This window comes from Bos indicus, chromosome 12, assembly GCF_029378745.1.
Source record: "Bos indicus isolate NIAB-ARS_2022 breed Sahiwal x Tharparkar chromosome 12, NIAB-ARS_B.indTharparkar_mat_pri_1.0, whole genome shotgun sequence".
Taxonomy (NCBI): domain Eukaryota; kingdom Metazoa; phylum Chordata; class Mammalia; order Artiodactyla; family Bovidae; genus Bos; species Bos indicus.
In genome coordinates, this window is record NC_091771.1 from 18891628 (window position 1) to 18908610 (window position 16983).

A 16983-nucleotide genomic window follows, 5' to 3' on the forward strand; every position below is an offset into this window, starting at 1 on the left:
CACCTTTTAAAATAGTGACATATAGTAAAAAATGCACTTTATATTGTGACTCAGAGCAAAGGAGTATATAAATGGTTGTATAATTGTCTCATGAAACAATACCTGAACTCTGGATAGTTTCCATTCTATCTGTTCTATCCTACATCATTAAAAAAAAAAAAAGAGTCCTGATCATTATCCATTAAATTAATTCACTACCTGCTAGTTGGGCTTCCTTGGTGGCTCAGATGGTAAAGAATCTGCCTGCAATGTGGGAGACCTGGGTTCGATCCCTGGGTTGGGAAGATCCCCTGGAGAAGGGAACAGCAACCTACTCCAGTATTCTGGCCTGGAGAATTCCATGAACAGAGGAGCCTGACGGACTCCAGTCCATGCAGTGGCAGAGTCGGACATGACTGATCGACTTTTACTTCACTTTCACTAACTGCTAATTAGCATGCAAGATGTCACTATGGATGAAACTACATGAAAGGTACACAGGGTGTCTTGGTATCGTTTCTTATCTACAGTTATCTCAAAATAAAAAGTAAAGAATCTATCACTATGGAAAATTGACAGCAATAATCCAACATAAGGATAGTTACTGTTCCTGAGGCAGAAAACTAACAAATGAAAGATATACTTAAAGATGTACAAGGTATGTCTATTTATCTAGTCAATCCTACAGCAAGCCACCTTTTTAACTGTATACAACCACAGAATCATTTCCGGAATGTGGCTCAATTAACGTTAATTCATATTATCCAAATGAGATTTGTCATCTTGATGTTTTTCTGTATTACCTATAATGAGCATATTTCTTCTTTTCTGAAACAATAAACAGATTTTTGAGGGAAAAAATCCATCTAACTAAGCAAGGAACTGAATAGAAAAACTCATTTTGTTTTTGAACAGAAAAATCAAATATTAAATATTTAAATATCATTAAAATGTCAATTACTCCTAAAGTCCATAATTTGATACAACTTCAGTCACAAATCCAAGAAAGTTTTTAGTAAATAAATTCAGTCAAGAATATAAAAGAAAAAAAAAAAAGAATATAAAAGAACAAGGATAACAAATTTTACAATGGAAGATTTCTTACGGGGGAATGAAATTAAAAGTGTTATAAAGTGCTATAAGTAAAATAGTAAGACAAGAAAAACAGACCAATGGAACAAAACAGGCCAGATACAGAAGTGACTGTAAGTGACTTTCAAACTTCTGGATATAAAATAATTTCTCTAATTTTACAAGTGATGAAGTAAATCTCAAAAAAAAAAAAAAAAAAAGACTGACAAATCAGTTAATATGAATATGCTACAAATTTAATTAAAACTTTTTGAATTTTTATGAATATAATAATAATAACATTACAGGCAAACAACAAATAAGTGAATTCTGTGACATGACTATGAAAGAGGGCTAAAATCATTATAAAAGGAGATCTAAAACAAATAAGAAAATCATGAAGAAATAATGTATACATATTAGAAAACCACAAAGGAGGAAATATAGTTAAACACATAGTAAATGTTTATTTTCTATAATGGGAACACACAAAGTTAAAAATGAAGGACTATTTTGCTCATGATGCAACATAGTGTCTTTGTTGGTTTGAGAATATTCTATCTATTGATGGTGAGATGCAACAGGCTCTCTTTTCTTATTGGTGGGATTTGGCAACATGGATCTAGAGCCTTTAAATATCATAACCTCTGACTCAGTAATTCTGTTTCTATCAGTTTGTCTTAAGAAAATAAACTAATAATGGTTATCTTTACAACTCTTTTTTTTTTTTCACATTTCAACATCTCTAAAATGTGCATGTCTCTTAATAATTGATGGAACCTTATACTAACTAGCAGGGTATTTTTGTTCATTTGTTTGTTTTCTTTCTTAGTGGTACATAAAGTGTATGCCTTACAACCAATGACTTCTTAGATTTGATGGAATACAGTATATGGCTATGAAAATATTTACAAAGAATGTGAAATAAAATGTACAGGCTGCTAAAAGCACCATCCCATAATACAGAGTATAATGACAACTACATAAAAGCAAGCAAAACCACAAATACACAACACTTATGCAGAAACAAATAATTTTAAAAAGTTAACAGTGACTGCCTCTGGGTAGCTGGATTATGAATATTTAATTTTCTTCTTCCTTAAAATTCTCTCTTTTTTTCTTCAAACTTTGTTTAATAGATCATGCAAATGCATTTACAATGGAAACACCTTCTCATAAATGAAAATTTTAATGACTAAATAACCGTTTTTTAAAGTTCAAACTGTGGAATATTTGATCATCATGTCTTTTCAAAGCATTAGTCAAACAAATGATTTCTGTTACTCTGGCTATGAAATTTCATTAAAGAGTTGTACTTGGCTTAGATCCTGGACAGAAAGCCAAAAAAATTATTCAGCTCTGCTCCCAGGCAATTCAGGCCCTGTAGACTTTTAGTAGATTTTGGCAGCATTCCTTTGCCTAAGACACAGTGAAATATTTCATATTCCTAACTTACGTGTGTGCACCTCTACAGATGACCCAATGTCAGTCACTCCAATGACTCATCTAAACATGTTTATGATATAAGTGGGGAGGACTGCATTTAAAGGGGGAAGGAGAAGCTAGGAGAAAGGTCATTTGGGGCCTTAAATGCCCTCATGGTATCCTTTAAAGTATTTTAAAGGGGAATAAATGGCTAATGCCTGTCTAGTCAAAGCTATAGTTTTTCCAGTAGTCATGTATGGTTGTGAGAGTTGGACCATTAAAGAAAGTTGAGCGCTGAAGAATTAATGCTTTTGAACTGTGGTATTGGAGAAGACTCTTGAGAGTCCCTTGGACTGCAAGGAGATCAAACCAGTGAATCCTAAAGGAGATCAGTCCTGGGTGTTCATTTAAAGGACTGATGATGAAACTGAAGCTCCAATACTTTGGCCACCTGATGTGAGGAACTGACTTATTGGAAAAGACCCTGACACCAGGTAAGACTGAAGGTGGGAAGAGAAGAGGCTGGCAGAGGATGAGATGGTTGGATGGCATCACAGACTCAATGGACATGAGTTTCAGCAAGCTTCGGGAGTTGGTGATGGACAGGGAAGCCTGACGTGCTACAGTCCATGGGGTCGCAAAGAGTCGGACACGACTGAACTGAACTGAAATAGCTAATGAGAATTTCTAGGCCTTTATGTCTAATCTCCAACTGTACTGTTCAATAACAGTTCTAACTTCAAAGGTTTTCCACAAAATCTTAAGGGAGTGGGAAATTTATCTCTAAAGAAAAGTCTCAGGATTTCCATGGGTAAAACCATATCTTTTGTCCATCAACTGATGAATGAAAAATGAAGTTGTGGTACCTATATACAGTGGAATACTACTCAGATGTAAAAAGGAATGAAACTGATTCAGTTGTAGTAAGGTGGATGAACACAGAGTCTGTCATACAGGGTGAAATAAGTCATAAAAATGAAGATCACATATCAATGCATATATATGGAATCAAGAAAAACGGTACTGATGAACCTATTTGCAGGGCAGGAATAGAGACACAGATGTAGAGAGTGGACTTGTGGACACGGCAGGGGAAGGAGAGGGTGGGGTGAACTGAGAGAGTAGCACTGACGTATAGACAGACACCACCATGTGTAAACTAGACAGCTAGTGGGAGGCTGCTGCACAGCACAGGGGTTCAGCCTGGCACTCCGTGACGACATGCAGGGGTGGGGTGGGGCTGTGTGGGAGGGACACGCAAGAGGGAGGGGATAGATAGATATATAAAAGTATATAGCTGATTCAATTTGTTGTACAGCAGAACCCAACATAGCACTGTAAAGCAATTATCCTCCAGTTAAAAGTAATTAAAAAAAAAAATGAGCCTTTTTTTCTTTCATATAGGTTTCTTTTATAATCAGCGATAAGTTAAAAGGGGAACATTTCCAAAAGTCTTCCATAGAGCTTGCTAATTTAAACTTAAGTCACAGTTACCTTATCTCAACTAAAAAAAAAATTAACCACATTAAAGAAAATTTTAGGAAAGTTCAGAAATTCCCATTCTTTTATCTTTTATTCCATATACAACTCACAGACAGAAATAATGCAATGAAAAAGTACATCTACGGGGGAAAATAATTGGGCCAATAAGTTTCATTTTTAAAAATCAATGGGATGGGTACTTTCCTGGCAGTCGAGTGGTTTAGAATATGCCTTCAAAGGCAGGGGACATGGGTTTGGTCCTTGGTCAGGAAACTAAGATGTCACATGTCTTGGGGCAACTAAACCTGACCAAATTGAAAGATCTCGCTTGCCACAGAGAAGATCCCACGCATAGCAAGTAAGACCCGGATGTAGCCAAAAATAAATAAATAAATATTTTTTAAAAAAATCAGTGGGATGGAGATTACAGGAGTATACATATTTCTCAACATTCAGTGAAACATTCTCTTAAAATGGGTACATTTGAATAAATATAAATTTTAAACTAAAAAAGTTCACACAAAATTCTACTGTATTTGTTATACCCCAAATAGGCCTCTCCCTGCTGCAAAATTATAACTTGGAATTGCCTTCCCAGATATAATAAATTACAAAGCATACCATTATTGTTATTATGCCATTATCTGCTGAGCTGAAGTAAGAGTGATATATAATACTTATGTAATAAGTAATATGTCTGAAGTTGACACCTTACTTCAGAATGTCCCATGTATTCAAGACACCAAGCTTGTAAATTACCCCCCTCATCACCATCCCTACTTATTCAGGGTTGTCACTAAGTGACACCATGGTCTTTTCTTCCTCTTTTAACAGTTAGGCCTATTCTGTACTACTATTGCTTTGTCTGCTTCTTAAAATTCAATTCTTGACGGGCCATCTCTTTCTCATAATGAAAACTGTGTGCCCCTAAACCCCTTTCCTTTTTGGGGTACGTTGGAAAAACTGCTCAGTTCCATTTTTGTGAACCAAAGAAAGAGTTCAGTCCCCATGTGGTAAATATTTATTAGCTACCTACTTATGTGCCAGATACTGGGCTAGATCTTAGAAATGGCTGGTAAGTATAAAAGCAATGACTAGAAATATTTCTGTAACAAGGAAAAGAAAAATCACGGATTTTAATGAAAGATTAGGTCTCATAAACAGTGCAGTTAATAGAAGCTCTTAAAAGCACACAGAAATGCTATTTATAAACATATTGCTTTTCTTCAAGTATTAATATTTAGGAAAAACAAAAATGTCTTATTCAACCCTGAATTGTTTTTAGATTTAGTTTCATCATTTTTTGCTGTTTTTGTTCAGTTGCTAAGTCATGTCCAAATATTTGCAATAACTGATTTTCTAATATTTTTCAGGGTGGCAATGGTTTTTCTATAGTGTGAATAAAATATAATCTTAGACTATAATAAAATCAAGCAATCATTTGTTAAATCATTTCCCAGGGAAGATGGTTCCTAAATTCCCAACAACCCACTCACAAATAAATTTCTAAGGTACAAAACACTTGGAATCTGAGGATGACTTATTCTCTATTTCTATATATTTACAATCCTATAGGCTTAAGAAATGGTGCCACTACTAAGATAATATCAATGAAATACTAGTTTAAAATAAAAGCTTATTCTGAAGATTGTGAAGCTATGTGCAATTCTATCAGTCTAAGCACTGAGTGTGGGGAATTCTGTAAAGAAGTAAAACTTGGTTTGTGATATAAATATAATTGCTTTGGATTTACTTTTGACTTCAAGAACAAGATACTAGTTCGGAAAAGGTTTCCACAGACCAGCTAAGTTTTTTCTTACACACAGGTCAACAGGTTTAAACACACACACACACACACACACACACACACACACACACAAACCCATGAAACAAAACCTGTTCTACAGGCTTCTGAACACATACAGGAACTATTAGAGAAAGTACAGCCAGTTTACATTATACCTCGAGTACAAACCCTTTTAATTGTTCACTGACATTCTGCTTAAGTTTTCACTTCTGCTAAGTTGTTCTGCCTTAAAGGACTCACTTGAATCAGTAACTAAGGACATCTTTTTCGAGGCTGGCAGAGTAGATTAGAAACTTTGCTTAGAAAGATGCATCTTTAATCGATGACTCACTTTAGCAGCTAACAATATATACTTCCTTCTTCCCACAGAAGAACGATTACATGCCTTCCATGGATGCCTTTAAAAAGACGTGTAAAATTAGTATACAATCTCCTCTGTTAAGATTGTAAAATGAAGTTTATTGGAATGTGAATACATATTTCAAGAGTTTCCTCTTTTTTTCTCTGCTCTACTGCTTACATACATAAATGCAACTGATTAAAACAGTTCTTTACCAGAACAACAATATTTTATGAGAGTTTGGTACCATCTGTGAGAACAAAATAACTGTTCTTATTCCTTATTCCTTAATTTGAAAGGTGCATTCATTTTGTATCAAATGGTAAGTGTGAGATGTAAATTATCTAATTTTTGTTTTCACTATAGAACTTTGAGTCTAACTGAAGCATTCAACATTCAAATTTCATATCCCTTTAATTAATGGCATCATTAACATTCCTAATTGAATTATGAGGGAATGCTGCAATTTATAATAATTGACACTATCAAACATCACAATGATCATATTAAATTTACTGACAATAAACAGATAGAGGTAACTTTGGAATTTTCATTCAGTTGAAAGAGAAACATGAAAAATGGTATCCTGCCACTGTTTTATTTTTGGAAACACTCTGTAAATAAAAACCCATTTCCAAAATAAGATATTCCATGGACACAGAATAGTTGGTAATGATTCAAGTGCCTTAGGCAACAGAGAAGTATTGTTTTGTAGTTGTTGTTGTTTTTTTAAACCTCTCCTAGTAACAGCAGTTCATCATACACAAAGAAACGAGGTAACAGCTTGGTTTATAAAACAAATTTATAAGCAGTAACTGTAAAACCTCAACTAAACGAAAGTTTATCATATTAATTCCATTTCTGTGAACCAGGATAAGCAACCTGGTTGATAACTCACCCAATGTTATAGAAAAGTCCAGGCTTGTCTAAGCAGCGAAAAGTAGACCCATGGTGAGGTGCTGAAGACAGCTCTCTCTGGGGCTCAAAGCACTTTAGATGAAGCAGCCTTTATCTTCCATTTAACAGAGGGTGCCTCCTATTACCAAAGCATGGCAGAGAAAAGACTTTCCACGATCTGTCTTGACTTTCTGTCTCTCTCTTTGAAGAGTAACAGTTACCACCGGAAAACGTTAGCAGAAAATGCTCACTGAACACTCACACCGGGCAGCTGTAAATTTCCACTCTCTTTACTTGCTCTCAGATTCCCAGCCTTGCTTGTCTCTTAATCTGTCACAGGCAGTTCTGTTTCTGGTCAAACCAGCTTGCTTGTGCTTTCTCCTCTAATGCACGCTTTTAGACACATACCACACAGTCACAGCTCCATCTTTTTCTCCCTCCCTCCCAATCATGCAATGTCACAAGAATGTGCGTAAAGCAATTAAGTTCAGGCAAATTTAATTCTTGGCCAAGAAAAAAAAAAAAAGTCTAGGGATAAACAAAATTTTTTTCTCATCACATATTTTCCCCTCTGAGTCCTATACTTGCATGGGGTTTTGTCAACAAGATTAAATTGCCCTGACCATCTTGTTTCAAAATGTAAATAACAAAGGCATGTTGATAGTAATAACAGATTTATCTGCCAATATGCTAGTTCCTCTGGGCAGATGCTATTTTCAGTCATAATAAGAAAGTGTAGGAAGTAAATACACCAATATTAGCAATTTAATCTTGAGATTTAAAAAGCAAGGGAGATAGGGGGTCAGTGATGCAATGAATAATGCATCTAACTATAGTTCAGAAGATTCTTTAAAAAGCAAGGGAGGTGTTAGAATGAGTATTCATAATTTCAATGTAATTTTGTGAAAAATTTTTTTAAAATATGGCATATTTTGAAATTTAGCATCAATATTAGTTATACAAAGGAAATTACATAGAACATAGAGAAACAACACCAAACACAAAATGGTTTATACCGTTAATGTGCAAACCAAATGCTCCCCATCCCTCCCCGCTTCATCACAAACAAGCACTATCGGTCAGGATATGTAACACCCCTTCAGTGAGAATTTTAAAAGCTAAAGGTTACAAAAAACATTTTTTCATTATTACACATGTATAATTATAGAGCAAACTATCTTTTTTTTGGCTATGCTGTGTGGCATGTGGGATCCTAGTTCCTTGACCATGGATCACACCCTGGAGTGGAAGCATGGAGTCTTAAATACTGGACCACCAGGAAAGTCCTGATCATCAATTTTGAGAGAAGGAGGCTCCTAATATTCACTTTCAATGGTTGCAAATGAGAGACTGGGTTTTTTTGGTAGGGGAATTCCTTCTCTTCTTTTGACTATGGCTATTAGGTTCACAAATTTTCATATATTCAATATGCTTCAGTCAATTACAGGCACTATTCTTTTGGCTGCTATCCATGTAGCCTGTGTTTTTGCCCCCACCAAAAGCATGGTCTGAAGCAAAAAGCTCATGCAAATTGTTTTAATAAGAAATCCAATCACAGTGAGCAGGAGTGAGGGAATAGGGAAATAAAGCAAAGGACAGCCAATGTGACAACGCCTCACCAAGCTGGCCACCTGTTAAATCTATCAGACTGAGCCTCTTAGAAGCCATATAAAGTGCATTTCAGGATCACCCCTAGGGCTTGGGGGTGGGAGGGTGGAAAAGGAAGAGGAAGAATTTACCTATGGCTCTCATCTTTTCTTGATCAAAGGCTTTCCCCAAAGGGCATTAAATCCCCTACCCTTGAGTTTAACTGCTCTGTTCTTCTGGGTTGCACAAGTGTGGGTCTGGACCTTGAGGAGACCTCATAGCAGTGGCCACAGGGAAGCCTTGGGGCAGGTAGCAGAGGGCTTGCAGAAGGACGAGAGATGAAGCTGTGAGATTGTACCTGCATGAGGGTTTGCACGGAGCTGAAATGAGACAAGCAAGTCCCAGAGGATCTGCAATGGTATATGTTGTTGTTTAGTTGCTCAGTTGTGTCAGACTCTTTTGTGACCCCATGGACTGTAGCCTGCCAGGCTCTTCTGTCTGGGGGATTTCCCAGGCAAGAATACTGGAGTGGGTTGACATTTCCTTCTCGGGGGGATCTTCCCAATCCAGGGACCATGTTTCCTGCCTTGGCAGGCAGATTTTTTTTTACCACTGAGCCACCTGGGAAGCCCTGTAACAACATATAAGACAAATCTAAAACAATTGTTCAGGGACTTCTTCAGAAGTCCAGTGATTAAGACTCCTCACTTCTACTGCAGGGGGCACAGTTTCGATTCCTGGTCAGGGAACTAAAAACCTGTATGTCACTCCGTGTGGCCAAAAATTTAAACACACACACACACACACAAAACAATTGCTCATATTTCTCATATGAGTTCATTATCTTTTACTCAAAATCCTGTGACTCAAATTCTACCCAGGTAGAACTCTGTGAAATCACATATTACTCCACTTCAGTGATAATGATCATTTCATTTATCTGCAACTTTGCTTATTTACAATATCATGAGGAGGGTGGCTTAAAATCTGGCAATTGGAAGTGATATCTGGAAGGTCTTAAATAAGATTTTCTCTTTTTTTCTACTTTATTTATATCATTGGGTCAGCCAACAAGTTTTACTGCAAGAAGGCATAAATTTTACAGCCTCCTTTCACCTTATCTTGTATGCATTTTTTTAAAAGACCTCTTATTACTTAATTAAATTCCTATTTATTAGTTCTGTACATCACTCCATTTCCCATGGTCCACATCTTTCTGTATTTAACTCTCTATGGAAAGGGGTCAGCCTCTATTTTCCTCACAATCTTCCCTCCTGATCAATAACACTGTAGTTACCTAAACAGATAAGAAAGTTTATTTTGCGTTTGCTTTAATTATACTTCTAAGGTTGGTGATGGTAAAATAAAAGAAGAACTCTAGTACTTCAACACAGAGTGTAAACTAACGTAACTTTTCCCTGTAGGGATATTAACAATAAGTTGTAAAAGGCTTAAAATATTCATATTCCTTTCATTTACTAATTCAATGTCTACAAATTCATTCTAAGAATAACAAATATGCAAGGAAGCATATGCAGAGATATTTATTACACCGTGTGTGCTCAGTTGCTTCAGTCGTGTCCAACTCTTTGTGACCCCATGGACACACAGCCTGCCGGACTCCTCTGTAAACTGGATTTCTCAGGCAAGAATACTGGCCTGGGGTGCCATGCCCTCCTCCAGGGGATCTTCCTGACCCCGGGCTCAAACCCGCACCTCCTGCATTGCAGGTGGATTCTTTACCACTGAGCCACCACTACTACGTATAGCAAACACCCTCCCCAGAAAGTCCAAAACTACGTGATTGACTATATTTAATCATTGGATTCCATGTAGCATGGGCATTGATCAATCGAAGCAAGTGTACAAACAATTAGCATAGTCCCAGGCCATTCAGCATACCTGCTGAATACTGAGTGGAGTTCATTCATCCATACAGAATATCATCGTCAAACTGCTTAAGAATATTTAAAGAAATGGGGATATATTTATTGTATAATATCAAGTTAAAAAATCCAAGATCCTAAGCTTAATAAAGAATATGAGCTCCCAATTTTTGTTCTAATTTTTCCACAAACATCTCTTTTTATATGGATATGGAAATAATACCAAATGTTAACGTTAGTTGGAACACTGGTAATTTTTAAAAAAATATTAAAAATTTTCTTTTAATATTTCTTTTTATTTACTTATTTGCATATTAACTTGGCTGTGCCGGGTCTTAGTTGCCACATGTGTGATCTTTAGCTGTGGCATGTGGGAATTTTGATTTTTCAGTTGCAGCAGGTGGAATCTAGTTCCCTGACCAGGGATGGAACTTGGGCCCCCTGCGTTTGGAGTATGGAGTCTTAATCACTGGACTACCAGGGAAGTCCTAGAACACTGGTGATTACATTCATATATTCCAGTGTTTTCCAAATATTCTATAATTAACATGTACAATCAGTTTCACTACAAAACAAGGTAAGTGTTCCTAAAAATCAACACGTTACACAGCTCTGTATCATGCAGTAAGAACCACAGAAACTGTGGGGGAAATTGGGTTGGAGCTCAATACTCAATAATGTAATCAGAAACATACTTATTTCTCTTAAAGTAGAAACCTAATAAAAATAACACATTTTTTTACAGCAAGTGGTTTAAGAAATACATAAAATAAATATGGCATAAACAAATACATAAAATAAAGACCACAATAAATATGGCATTTTTCCTTGAAAAAGACCTGATATTTGCTTGTGGAGGTGGATGTTAGACTTACAGCTTGTGAATTATGTCAAAAGTGGAAATAGGATGTATCTTGTTGATAGCCATACCACCCTGAATGCACCTGATCTCATCTCATCTTGGAAGCTAAGCAGGGTTGGGCCTGGTTAGTACTTGATGGGAGGATTGTCTGTTATCAGCTGAAAAGTTATAACACCAAAGGTGGATGAATGTGATTCACATAATATGAGGTATACAGAGATGGCTGGTATGTGTTTGAGATGTGTGCATGTCTGTGTTTTGTGTATTTCTCCATGGCTTGGTTCAGCTGGGTGGCTTTTTGCATTCATGAAACTGTACAAAAGCAAATGAGAAATCTGCATTATGTTCAAATGTTTCCTAATACATCAATCATATTGGAACAAATCTGTGTTTTCAAAACGTGTTAAAGCAGAAATGACTGTTACTTTCACCACCATAAAATATATATATATATATATATTTGAATATGCTAACAAGTATTGTGAACTTATTGCTATTATTTTGCTAATTTGGAGAACTAAAGATTTTTTTAAGTGGTATTTACTTCTCTCTGTTTCCCCCCCTCGCTTCTCATTTATGCTTTTGTTTCTCTATTTTTCTCTCTTCTTAAAGATTACAGTGTAGATACAAAATATTAATACCACAGCTACACATTCACGTAGCCTAGGAATAACATTCTTCAATGGTTTTAAGCCAAAAAGAAAGCCCCAAAGCAAAGAATCTATTTACTACCTTAGGAGTTTGTCATGCTATCCACGTACCACAGATACCTCAAGTTCTTTTCATAATTCCCTGGAACTTGCTTAAAGATATTCAAATTGTTTTCATAAAAGCAGAATATAGAGGAAATGCTAGATGATAAATGCTTTAGAGGTGTTCAAGCTGCAGTGAAATGGGGTTTAATTGATAGAATGAAAACACATTTCCAATTATCCATTAATTGCTAATCCTTGGCTAAATTTGGAAAGCTTTAAAAGATTTTCAGCAAGATAACAAAGCTTCATTAGTCTGTTTTTGTTCTCATGCTAATTCTGCTTCCATCTCTTCCTGCTTTTTTTAGGAAGGAGGAAGCTTGGATTACAGAATTTAGGTGACAATCCTGCCCACTGGCTGTGTTTCCTAAATGCTGGAGCAATCTTTCAAAGTTGAGAACATCAGACCTTTTCTCAATTTGGAGCACTACTCTGGCCCCCTGCTGGTACAGCGCTGCAGTGGCAGCTAAAATACTTAGGTCTCAGCAGTGAGCTCTACCATGCCAGTCTAAGGAAGGACCACCTTGTTTCCCTAATGCCAGGATAAAATATATCTCTACATACATCTATTCACTAATAAATGAATATAGCTATATAGCCTCTGAAGGGCTTTATGTGATAAACTATTGTGAACATTCTTCTTATATCAAGTGGCTAGTTTCATAGGCCACAGAATCTTTGGAATTAGGCTGACCCGGACTTGAATGAAAACAGATTGTATATAAGCAATATTATCTTTAAGTTGGATACAACTGTATACACTCCAGCACTAGTTATGAGGATCAAGTGAAATATAATATACATACATGCCTGGCATCTAGTTAACTGTTAACTGTTAGACACCGATCCACTCACAAAATTAAGAAAAAAAACAAAACTCTTATATTCTAAAAGTACATCATCCAACTTGAAGTTTCTCTGTGACTACTCTCAGATGAGGCAGGTCCTTTGGAGGGGGTCACAGGTAGTTTGTAGTCAACCTCATTCATGAAATACTTAGTAGATGCAAAGTGCTACAGTAAGAGCCCCTGAGATACACATAACCCACACACCAAGTCATTAACTCTGTGTTTAAGGACTTTTAAATTTGTCTTGAGACTTCCCTGGTGGTCCAGTGGTTAAGACTCTGTGCTTCCACTGCAGGAAGGGTGGGTCTGACCCTGGGTTGAGGTTCTAAGATCCTGTATGACACTTTTGTTATTCAGTCACTCGGATCGGTCCAACTCTTTGTGACCTGATGAACTGCAGCACCCTAAGGCTTCCCTGTGTTTCACTATCTCCTGCAGTTTTCTCAAACTCATGTCCATTGAGTTTGCCATAGCACAGTCCAAAAAAGAAAAAAAAAAAAAAGGCTTATACACCAACCAGGCCAAAATAATTCAATTAAAAGAATTCTGAAGTAGCTCGCCAGTCCAGGTTTGATGCATGAGACAGGGTGCTCAGGGCTGGTGCACTGGGATGACCCTAAGGGATGGGATGGGGAGGGAGGTGGGAGGGGGGTTCCAGATGGGGAACACATGTACACCCATGGCTGATTATTGTCAATGTATGGCAAAAACAACTATAATATTGTACAGTAATTAGCCTCCAATTAAAATTAAAAAAAAAAAAAAAAAGAATTCTGGATGCAGTTTTTTTTTTTTTTTTTTTTTGCCACACCACATGGCCTGTGGGATCTTAGTTCCCCCATCAGGAACTGAACCTGCCCTTGGCATTAAAAGCATGGATTCCTAATCACTGGACCACCAAGAAATTCCCTGGATGCAGCATTTTAAAAAAGCACAAGACAGGAGTACAGACACTCTGGAGTCCAGTATAATTTACTCTAACCAAAAGATAGAGCTGAGGTGGGGGAAAGGGAAACAGGATATTAGCCAATTGATCTAAGTAAAATAGTACAAGAAATCTCAAAGGTTCTAGAACTATCACAGGGGTTCCAGAATATTTATGAATTTGAGAGTAATTGCAAATTATCAAGGAGACTGTCTATAACAATGCTTTATTTTACACTTGATTAATCCACATCTTTCATTTCAACAAACAAATCTGGGGTACTTTCTATGTGACACAAAGCAGAGTTTTTTTTATATTTATTTATGTATTTGGCTGCACCAGGTCTTAGTTGCCACACGTGGGATCTTTCCTCTTTGTTTCCACATGTGGGATGTAGTTTCTGAACCAGGGATTGACCCTGGGCCCCCAGCACCGGAAGCGGGGAGCCTTAGCCACTGGACCACCAGGGAAGTCCTCAAAGTAGTCCCCATAATGAACTTCAATCAATACTGTCGGTACTTTCAGGGTTGCTACTAGCTTACTTTGGTAAGAGTCAGAAAAAGGGACAGCTGCATCAAGCAGGTGCACAGACTAACCAGACTATAGCATCATCATGCAAAGAACAAGTATTCTTTTCTTCAGGCAGATGCACCCCTGCACCAGCCTGGCACGTAGTCTGATTGGAGGGAAGGGGGAATGTGAGCTGGATTCCAGGCCCTACTCACTTCCCTAGCCAGGAGTTTTGAGCAGTGGACAAACCATACAACTAATATGCAATGGCCCTGAACACAATCGCAAGGCCCTGTTACAACTTTCTTATCATGTCCATATATAGGATTCATTCATCCAACCATCTGAGGAAAATATGCTCTTTGGGGATACAGAGTGAAATAAGGAATTCACATTCTCTTAGGGGGTATAATACATGTACCAAAAATCACTACAGTGTAAGGCAAAAAGTTATGAATCACAAATGAAAAGACTAATGAAATGCCAAAACATTCAGGAGAGCCAAACCATACTTATATCTTGAGGAATCACAGAAGGTTTCAGAGAAAAGGTACACTGACCCCAGTTCTGAACGATGGGTACCATTTGGTCACATGGAGATAGGAACAGAGGATTTAGGAAGTACAAGATGTAAATAACAAACAATAATTTAGTTTATCAGAAGCAAATGCTATGTGAATGACAGTAAAAAGAAAAACAGATTGGGACCAGATTATGAAGAGTTTGTAATACGAGGCTAATGAGTTTAACTGTTAATTTGTGGGCAAAGGAGAGCCATGAGGTAATCAAACTCTTTCATGAATATGAATTTAGAAGAGTAAAAAAGAATCAAAAAGGTAGAGAAATAGGTGGAGATGAAATGAAAGGCAATTGCACTAGTCTAGGATGACAACGTGGAGAAGGCAATGGCACCCCACTCCAGTACTCTTGCCTGGAAAATCCCATGGGTGGAGGAGCCTGGTAGGCTGCAGTCCATGGGGTCGCTAAGAGTCAGACACGACTGAGCAACTTCACTTTCATGCATTGGAGAAGGAAATGGCAACCCACTCCAGTGTTCTTGCCTGGAGAATCCCAGGGACGGGGGAGCCTGGTGGGCTGCCGTCTATGGGGTCGCACAGAGTCGGCCACGACTGAAGCGACTTAGCAGCAGCAGCAGCAGCAGGATGACAATGTGGAGAAGGCAATGGCACCCCACTCCAGTACTCTTGCCTGGAGAATCCCGTGGGCGGAGGAGCCTGGTAGGCTGTAGCCCATGGGGTTGAACAGAGTCGGCCACAACTGAAGCGACTTAGCAGCAGCAGGAGCAGCAGCAGCAGCAGGATGACAATGAAACTAACTACACAGTGGGAAGGAAAGGACTATGTGAGTGTCAGAGACAATAGATTTGGCACCTGAATAAATGTAGGTGGTAATGGAGAGAACAAACAAGATGATGAGTTTTCATGCCTATGTGAGAGCAGATGGGTAATATCTTCAAAGTAAATAAGGGCCAAAGAAGAAAAAACAAATCTTTACACAATAACAACTTGCTTTTATGTAACAAGTTTGAGATGCCAGCAAGACTTCTGGATATAGATGTTTACAGAGGCAGTTGAACACACAGAACTAGGAGAGAAAATAGAGCCAGAGATATACATCGGGGGTCGCCCATGCTGCCTATGCAATGTGTGCTCATCAACTGCTCACTCTTGTCCAATTCTTTGCAACACCATAGACTGCTAGCAGCTAGGGTCCTCTGTTCATGGAATTTTCCAGCAAAGAATACTGGAATGGGTTGCCATTTTCTACTCCAAGGGATCTTTCTGACTCAGGGATCGAACCCTCATTTCCTATGTCTCCTTCATTGGCAGGCAGATTCTTTACCACTGTGCCACCTGGGAAGTCAATGCAATATGAGAGACCAACAAGAAAGACAAGAACAAACCTTTAAAGAACACCTACAGGTGGTGGTAGAGAAAAACAGTGACTAAAGAAATCATAGTCAGAGAAGGAAAGGAGAACCAGAAGAGTATACTATCACTATGACCAAAAATCAGAGCATCAAGAATATGAAGTGTGCAATAACAGTATTGAACACTGTAGAGCAGTGAGGAGCACCCTGCGTACACCTGTAATCTAATTGTCAAGGCTCGCTTTCAATTCTTACAAACCAAAAGTATTAGGGGAAATAGTGATATCCAAAGAAGTAGGACAAGGAAGGGGGCTTTTAAGTATTCATATTCCCCTAAAATCCTGAAATATAGGCTGATCAGTTCAGTTCAGTCGCTCTGTCATGTCCGACTCTTTGCGATCCTATGGACTGCAGCATGCCAGGCCTCCCTGTCCATCACCAACTCCCAGAGCTTGCTCAAACTCATGTCCATTGAGTCAGTGATGCCATCCAGCCATCTCATCCTCTCGTCCCCTTCTCCTCCTGCCTTCAATCTTTCTGAGCATCAGGGTCTTTTCAAATGAGTCAGTACTTCCTATCAGATAGACAAAGTATTGGAGTTTCAGCTTCAGCATCAGTCCTTCCAATGAATATTCAGGACTGATTTCCTTTATGATTGACTGGTTGGATCTCCTTGTAGTCCTAGGGGCTCTCAAGAGTCTTCTCCAACACTACAGTTCAA

General features: G+C 37.9%; 1 protein-coding gene across 4 annotated transcripts in view; it reads right to left on the minus strand.

Moving 5' to 3' along the window:
• CAB39L (calcium binding protein 39 like) overlaps window positions 1–16983 on the minus strand; it is a 93176-nt gene that overhangs the window by 57575 nt on the left and 18618 nt on the right. For 3 of the 4 annotated variants that reach the window (XM_070800115.1, XM_019971305.2, XM_019971306.2), the window contains exon 4: window positions 7003–7140. The exons of the other annotated variant lie outside the window; for it this stretch is intronic. The gene's annotated coding sequence lies outside the window, so the exon portion shown is untranslated. The remainder of the gene's footprint in view (window positions 1–7002; window positions 7141–16983) is intronic. 4 annotated transcript variants of the gene reach the window in all.